The sequence below is a fragment of the Hakea prostrata genome, chromosome 10 (assembly GCF_041222555.1).
Source record: "Hakea prostrata isolate BN-2017 chromosome 10, UWA_Hpros_2, whole genome shotgun sequence".
Classification (NCBI taxonomy): domain Eukaryota; kingdom Viridiplantae; phylum Streptophyta; class Magnoliopsida; order Proteales; family Proteaceae; genus Hakea; species Hakea prostrata.
Window position 1 is genome coordinate 22,578,918 of NC_142609.1, and position 8,856 is coordinate 22,587,773.

An 8,856-nucleotide genomic window follows, 5' to 3' on the forward strand; every position below is an offset into this window, starting at 1 on the left:
TTCAGTTTTATAATTCTATCTTCTTATACTCTAGTTGAATGATAACTATATATTTATTTCTGTGTATTTGATTTCTGCTATGGGCTAAATTCTTGCTGTGTTGGGATGATAATAGTACCTAAACCTGAATTTTGAGATGTAATTATCAAGTGTTCTTTAGTTTTATTGTAATACAATTTATTGTCGATGAATTCAGCATGTTTGTTATTGATTAATTTCATTTATTGATTGATCCTTCATAAATGATTGCTATGATTTTAGTTAACTGAAAAGTTAATTGAATCTAGATGCTTGCTGAATGGTGTAAGTTAGCTTAATATTGAATTAGATTTAGTTAATTAGTAGGTTGGGTAGGAATACTCACTTACCTCACATTGCCATGATTGGGATTGGGTATAAATTGCATTTGTATTTCATTTCTTCATAGGAATATGCAGATTTTGAATTAGAGTGCTAATGCATGTGTATTGGAAAGTACCATTTCATTTCAGGTTCTTGATATATTTTGGGCTGTAGTATTACTATAGTATTTGCATTATAAATTCAGGGGAAGGGAAATTGATTCCCAACACTCATTTCACTCATTACAATTCCTTTTGTTGCTCATTCTCCATTTCGGTTCTTTAGTTTAATTAACTATCATTTGGTTATTTAGTTCATCAATCACAAATCAATCTTGTTAATCTTGTTTAAATCAGTTTTACTTTTACACTGGAAGTTAAAGATAAAATTCTCCAAGGGATCGATACTTTACTTATTATTTACTACTTGATTGTGACACGTGCACTTGTATAGCATCTTGAGACACAAGCAACAAGTTTTTGGCGCCGTTTCCGGGGAATTTTGTCATTGATAATTAGTGTAGAAGTAATTTCTTGTTTTATCTACTGAAATTTCTTTACTTTGATATTAGTTTTCTTTTATTCCTAGGTGCTTTTACCCTTTTATGAATCCGCTGCCTGATCAAGAGTTGATACCCTTTGACTTTGAAATCGAAAGGACATTTCAGGCTAGAAGAAAGGAGTAGCGAGGTTTAGCAACAGGTCAAACAATGGCTGAAGCAGTGAGAAATGGGTTGAATAATAATGAGAATGATATGGCAGCTGAGGGTGATGATAGAGATAGGGCCATTAGAGCATATGTTATCCCAATGTTGCATGAGTTGAATCCAAGTATAGTAAGGCCAAAAATCCAAGCATTACATTTTGAACTTAAGCCTGTGATGTTCCAAATGCTTCAAACTGTAGGATAGTTCAGTGGGATGCCAACAGAAGATCCTCATCTCCATCTTAGACTCTTCATGGAAGTAAATGATTCTTTCAAGATACCTGGAGCAACCAAAGAAGCCTTAAGATTGAAGCTATTCCGTTACTCATTGCGGGATAGGGCAAGAGCATGGTTGAACTCCTTACCTCCACAATCAGTAGCCACATGGAATGATTTAGTAGAGAAGTTCTTTATGAAGTACTTCCCTTCCACAAAGAATGCCAAGCTCAGGAATGATATCATTGGTTTTCAACAACTGGATAGTGAATCTTTGCATGAGGCATGGTGTGAAATCCAGCCCTATCCTAACCCTGACATTGACCCGGAAACCCTGTTGTTTGTAGGTGCGATGACCCGAAGTAAAGGAAGAAGTCAACTATGGGCCATCTCAGTGGAAGACTTGGTGTTTGACCTAGAATCCATGGAAGTTGATGATGGTGTTCCATATATGGAAACTTGCCCGGAACTGAAAAGGAAACTACACCTTGATGAAGATGAGTTTAATTGATGGACTTGGAGTATTATTTGACTTGGTTCGAAGGCATTTCTACATACTAGGTAAGTCACTTGATGTGTGTGTAGAAGCTCTTTAAGTTTTGATTTGATCTGGATGATCAATTCCCTGTCTTGGCCTTGCTGTCATGCCTGGTCCATTGCTTGGTCGATTGGGCCAATCGACCAACCAGATCTACTTTGCTGATTAGGTCTTGGTTGCTCTATTTAAGTGCATGTTCGAGGATGTTTAGTCTCCTCTGCCTCCTAAGCTCTCTAGAAGGTGTGAAGACTCCTTTCCAAACCTCTCTTTGCATCCTTGGTGATAATCTTGCAAGAACTCAAGCAATCCTTCATCTTCTTGCTTCTAAGCTTGGTTATCTCTGCCATCTTCTTCTTCACCTCTGATTTTCCTTTTCTTTGTGTTTGGGATTATGAAGTGGATGCTGCGTTCTTGCAACCATCCCTTCTAAAAGCTTCTTGTGATCTTTGTTTTATGATTTCATAATGATCTTCGCCATGATCATTGTGGAATCATCATGAAACAATGTCTACTAATCCTAACCCAATTCCTTGATTTGATCCTTATCGATTTTAGATCTATTTTTCTTGGTTGATTAGTGTATGATTTCGGTTTATTCTTTATTAGAATGAATATTCATTCATCTCTGGTTTTCATTTCATGATCATACTACCATTTCATCGAAAACCCTAATTGTTACTTTTATGGAAGGTTTTCTTTCCAAATTTGTATCTTTGTGTTTTGATCAATGTTGGTGTTTAGACTTACTCTTTAATGTTAGGGTACTATCATTGAGGTCTCCTCCAAGTTTGGTGATGTTTCGGATCATATAAATCAAGTTTCGGATCAGAAACATCACTTCTATACCTTATTGACTCTGTTGGTCGACTGGTTGGTCGACTGGGTCAGTAGACCAACCAATTGACCAATGAAGACAGAAGCCTTGTTCTTGGTCTATTCTGATTGGTTTGACCTTCTATCTTTTAGATCTCTTTCCTAATATGGTATCTATGATTGTATAGGATCTTCTTGCTAAGCTTAGAATCATTCTCCTTGATTCTCGGATATTCGCAAAGCTATACAAAGTAAGGACAGTTACTTCTATAATTACATAGATTGTGTGAATCTAGTTTCTATATTTGGATTCTTTTGGATTCATTACCCTAAATGTATTCTTTTGTTGTTATACTACTGATGCAAGTACTTCAAGTACATTAGCATTACACATACGTATTCTTTTGGTTATGGATATCTTTTATTGTCAGTTGTATATGAGATTGATCGTGTCATTGTATACTTTCTATATGATGAGTTACTGAACTGTGTATGATATGACTGATTTGAGAATGTGACTGATTAGGTATGGTTTGGGATTGAGAGGTGTCCTTTTGACACTTATGTCCTTGGACATCAACGGAAATAGTATGGGATGTTTCCAGGGTTGCCCATTGATACCTTCCTGAACTATTGGTTGTCGTACCTAGGGCTATCTAGCAGTGTTTGGCTAGGTTGTCCCCGTTATATTAGAGCCGAATTGGAAGGGTATTGAGACCGAACGACCTGTGGTAGCAATGGGGATTCATGGGCGCTCAAGACCGGTAACCAACCCGTGAGAGGACAAGAATCACATTGTGGGGGCCATTTATTGGTAGGGTTGCAAATGGCTAGACTTGGGCTCACGGGCACTCAAGACCAGTAACCAACCCGTGAGAGGACGTGAGAGCTTCCCGTTTACCATTTGTGGATAACCAATAGGGTTGATGAGTCCGTAGTCAGGGACTATGAGGACTCTAGTGCGAAGGATACCAGAAAGGATCGCCAGGGGCAAGGAATGGACATATCTGGAACTGAGTTGATATGACTAAGTAGAAGACTTGCATTTGGCTAGGCTTAACCCTGACATGCGCCAATACTTAGACCAATGGTGATGTGAGAGAGCGATGACCTAAACCCCAGCCATGGAATGTCCTGAGGTATGCCAGACCCACTACCAAATGGCATTGTGTGATGAGACCTTCCCAAAGCAGTATGGTGCTATGACTTAAAGCATGTCTGCCAATAGAGACCAGCATACATAGAGTTAGATTCATACATACATTGCCTGTTTCATATATATTGCATCATGGTATATTCTGTAATCATGTTATTTATGTTATTGTGGATTTAACTTGCCTTACTAAGTTTCTTTAAACCTCACTCCTTTTGTACAATATCTTTTGTTAGACTTCTCTACAGGTTCTGAATACTATGACGGTCCATATGAGGAAGCACAAGGTGAAGAGGTATACTTCATGCAGGTAATAGCGATTCACGACAATTACGGTGAAGATCCCTCGTGTGATCATGCTTCGTACTATGATTAGCCCGACCGTGGAGTGGAAGCGTCCGTGCCTGATTTCAGAAGTCTACACTTATAAAGATATTCTTTATAAAGTTGAAAACTCTTTAGTTTAGTTTTGTTTACTTCCTTTTTGAAGAATAGTTGTACTTTCTTTCCTTTCTTTTGGGCTACTTTCTGCTGCACTAGTGGAGGGAGATTTCGTCTTACTCTACTTCTGTTCATTAGATACTTATCCATTATCTTTTGTACTCTGATATTATATAATCTTATTCTTTCCTTATTTAGATCTCTTGATTTTTATTATTACACATTGATTTTATCTATTCATGATTATGTTATTGCTTATGTGGGCGGATGATTTCCTCGATACTTGATCTTCGGGGCTGTGGATCACACACCCGGGTATGCCAGATAGGGTACCGGCTGGGTGGATGCGATACATGGGAAAGATTTAAGGAGCTCTTGCGTAAATGTCCTCACCATGGCATTCCTCATTGGATTCAAATGGATACTTTCTACAATGGTTTAAGTGGACAAACTTGGTCCATAGTGAATGCATCAGCAAATGGGGTTATATTGGCAAAGTCTTACAATGAAGCTTATGAGATTTTGGAGAGAGTCACTTTTTACTTCATAACAAGTTGAGAGTCACTTTTTACTTCCAAGTCCCATACTCTTAAAGCTAGGGCAACTCGAAGGCCTGCCAGAATTGCTTCACACTTGACTTCATTGTTGGAAACCTTGAAGCTAAATCGAGCGTAACTGATTTTGAAGCCGTTCGGGCTTTTCAAGGTTAAGCCCGCCCCAGATCCTGAGTGGTTGCTTGAACCATCTACATGCGATAACCAGAGTTCCTCGAGATTGTCGTCTTCTATTGTTTGAGGAAGACTATTTTCCACAATGAAATCATCAAGTACTTGAGCTTTTTATGGCTGTGCTTGGATTGAATTAGATTTGATATTCACTTAGCTTGACTACCCACCTGAAAAGTCTCCCGGCCCATGTCAGGCCTATGTAAGATCTCCTTGAGCAGGAAGTTAGTCAACACAATGATTGGATGCACTAGGAAGTAGGGCCTCAGTTTTTGGGAGGTTACCAGCAAGGCAAACGCTTGCTTGTCAATATCCAAGTATCGTGTCTTCGCATCAAAGAGTACATGACTTACGTAATGGACGGGGTTTTGCGTTGTGTCTCCCTTGACTAGGATTGCACTTACCGCAACTAGGGAGATAGCCAGGTAAACGGGTGAGATTCTCGCCGGCAGTAGGTCAAGCCAATAAGGGAGTTGTCCCTAGAGATCTCTTGAGTTCGTCAAAGGCCTCCTAGCACTCTTCAGTCCATATGTTCTCTCCCCACCCTAAAGTGGCTTTCAATGATTTGAAGAATGAGTTGCTTTTCTCCCCCTCATGGGAAATGAGGCGGTTCAGTGCGGCCACTCTCTCAGTTAGGCATTGGATTTTTTTTATCGTTCTTGGGGGCTACATTAGTTTTGATTTTTTTCAGGGTTGCTTCGATCCCTCGTTGGCATACCATGAAACCGAGGAACTTCCCAGATGACACCCCGAACACGCATTTAAGTTGGTTTAGTCGCATTATGTAGGTTAGTAATATGTCAAATGCTTCCTCCAGATTTGCCAAGTGTCTTGCCCAAACCAAGCTTTTCACGAGCATGTCATCAACGTATACTTCCATGTTCCCCTCAATCTAATCTTCGAAGATCTTGTTTACAGCTCTCTGGTAGGTTACCCCAGCATTTTTCAAACCGAACGGCATTACCCGGTAGAAGTAGCGTTCCCGATCGGTCATGAATGAGGTGTGCTTCTTGTCATCTCAGTTCATGAGTATTTGGTTATATCCAGAGTAAGCGTCCATAAACTGAGTACCTCATGGCTGGCGGTTGCGTCAATGAGTAGATATATCCATGGTAATGGGTAGCAATCTTTCGGGCAAGTTTTGTTGAGTTCTATGTAATCAACGCAAATCCTCCATTTCCTATTTGCTTCCTTGACCATTACAACATTCTCCAGCCAAGTCTAGCACTCGATCGGCTCAATGAAGCCCGATCACTTTAGTTTCTCGACCTCTACTCTAATGGCTTCATGCTTTTCCAAGGAGAAGTTTTGCCTCTTTTGGATGACCAGGATAGCATCCTTCTAAATCCATATTGTGTGTTTAGCCACCCATCTATCTATCCTAGGCATATCATCTGCCGACCAAGCGAAGACAGCCGAGTTATCCCGCAGGAACTCAGTTAGCTCTTGCCTGAAGGGCTCGGGTTGTTCTGACCCAATCATTGTTCCACGCTCTGGGTAGTCCGAGTATAATTGAACTCTTTCTAGTTTTTCTACCGGCTTAGCTTTCTGCATGTTGTCCTCGTCCCGATCGTCTTGAATTTCGACTGTGTGCTCACTTCCCCATCCTTCAGACCATTGCTTCTTCTTCGAGTAGTTGACATAACATTACCGGGACATGGATTGGTTGGATTTACATTCTCTTACCCCTGCTTCAATCGAGAACTTGAGTTTCATATGATTGGGTGAGACCACTACTTCTAACATGTTGAGTGTTGGCTGCCCAAGTATCACATTGTATGTTGACAAGTCCCAAACTACCATAAAGTTTGCTCGAGCAACTATGTCCCTGGGCGAGGTCCCGACCCTGAAGTCGAGCTGGATGGTTCCCTCTGCTCTGGCTAAAGATCATGCAAACTCGTACAGGGGGTTGCGCTAGCTACAGTCAACATCTCATCTTCTAGTTTCAACCTCTTGAAGGCCTCATATGACAGCAAATCAACCGAGGAGCCGGTGTCGACTAGGACCCAATGAACCTCCCGATTAGCCAGTCTTACTCACGTTTTCGTGAGGAGTGGCTATCCCAACCAAATCCTCATAAGTGAAGGTAATTGACTCGGGACAAGCTTGGTTCCTCCTCTTCTTCAACAAGTGTACGACATCTACAAATTGAGCTTTTTGCTTTGCTTTCCTAACCGACTCAACGGTCAGACCTCCCAACACGACATATACTAGAGTCTCCTCTTGCTCCTTCCCTTTTTCAAACTTTTTTGAAGTTTGTTGTCTGATCGGGGTCTCTTTTGGTTGTCAGGCAACTTGTCTCAGTCTCATCCCAAACCTCTAACGAATTGACTGATTTTGCCTTCTTGTATTAACTTTTCAATCTTAGATTTGAGGCTCCGGCAATCTTCTGTGTTGTCACTGTAATCTTTACGACAATACTTGTTCATGTCTTGATCTTCTGGTCGGAGTGCATCTTCCCGGGCCATTTTAGGGATTTCTTATCCCAAATTAGCATGAGGATTTTCGAAGGCTTGGTGTTGAAAAGGGTGTTGTCTTCCTGGCTAGATCTCGAGTCTCTCCCCACCTTCCTTTGGTTCCTTTTTCCCGAGCATTGGATTGCCCGTCTCTTTCCCCGTCCGTCTTGCGCTCTTTATTGGCCTTTACTTGGGTGTCTATTATTTCATAGACGCTTGCTTGCTTTTGGCACTTACGAAGCAAGGCGACTTAAGTTTTTGGTTTATCCGAAAGTAGGACCTCCAAGAGCCTTTTGTGTGTGATGCCGCTCCATAGGGCGCTATACTCCATTTGATCGTCTAGTTCTTTGATTTCGATGGCTACTTCATTAAAACGTTTTAAATAGTCCCAAATGGACTCGTTCCTACCTTGCCTGATGACGAATAGGCTATTAGATGTATTTTTATGCCCGATCGCACTTCTGAACTGGGCAATAAACTTTCTAGCCAGTTCTCTAAAATTGTTGATGGAGCTCAACTTCAAGCTGCTGAACCAATTTATTGCCAGTCCCTTCAGAGATGCCGAGAAGGTGCGGTAGGGTAGCTTGTCTTCGTAGCCCAGGACGCCCATGATGGACTTGAAGTAGCTTATGTGCTCCTTTAGATTAGTCTTTCCCTCGAACTGTGTGAAAGTCGGCATGAGGAAGTTAGCCGGGAGTGGCACGTTCATTAATTTATTTGAGAAGGGTTCCTGATAAACCACGTCAAAATCCTCGTCATGATCCTGATCCTCTAATTTTCTCTCCACCTTTATTACCCTTTTTTGCAGTCGATTCTGTCTTGATTGATTCCTCCCGGATTAAATGGTACTTCCCCTAATTGATCGTGACCGGAAGATTGATATCCTTGATCAGGATCCATTCGAGTGTCCTTGAGGATGACTTTCTCCTTCTTGGTCATTTTCGCTTGGTCGACTTCTTTGGGGGAGATCGCCAGTATGTTTAGGTCCCGAGAGACAATTGAAGATGTTGATCCTTGTATCGTCCAAGGGTCTTTTGTCCGCCTGGATCCCGTGCTGCGGCTCTCGCCTGTCGTTGGCCAGGTTTGTGCTTGGTGGCCGGGTACCCCTTCCTGCTTGGGCAGCTTGCTGTAGTCTCTCCGCTTGGGAATTACGTGGAGGTCCCTGTTGAATTTCTACTTGGTGCACCAGCCCATGCAACACTCCCTATAGCTTGAGCTTCTTCTCCAGATCTCGTCTAGATCTATAGCGGTAGTAGGTCCCTAAGGATCTACCGACATACCCTCCCCGAAAGGGTTCCAGACATTTTGAGTTTCATCCCGATCACCTTCCCGAGTTGAATGTTGGCCTTCGACGTCCTGGACTAGTTTTGGATCGTTTGGGTTTTTGTCCCCAATTGAAGTATTTTGCCGGGTTGTTCGTCCGACATTTTTTGTTCGTCTTCTCATGACTCGTTCTTCATTTCCCAT

At 41.6% G+C, this 8,856-nt stretch overlaps 1 pseudogene; it reads right to left on the minus strand.

The window, feature by feature from the left end:
- Positions 1–1,489: 1,489 nt before the first annotated feature.
- LOC149002303 (small nucleolar RNA R71) lies at positions 1,490–1,584 on the minus strand (annotated as a pseudogene).
- Positions 1,585–8,856: the final 7,272 nt, after the last annotated feature.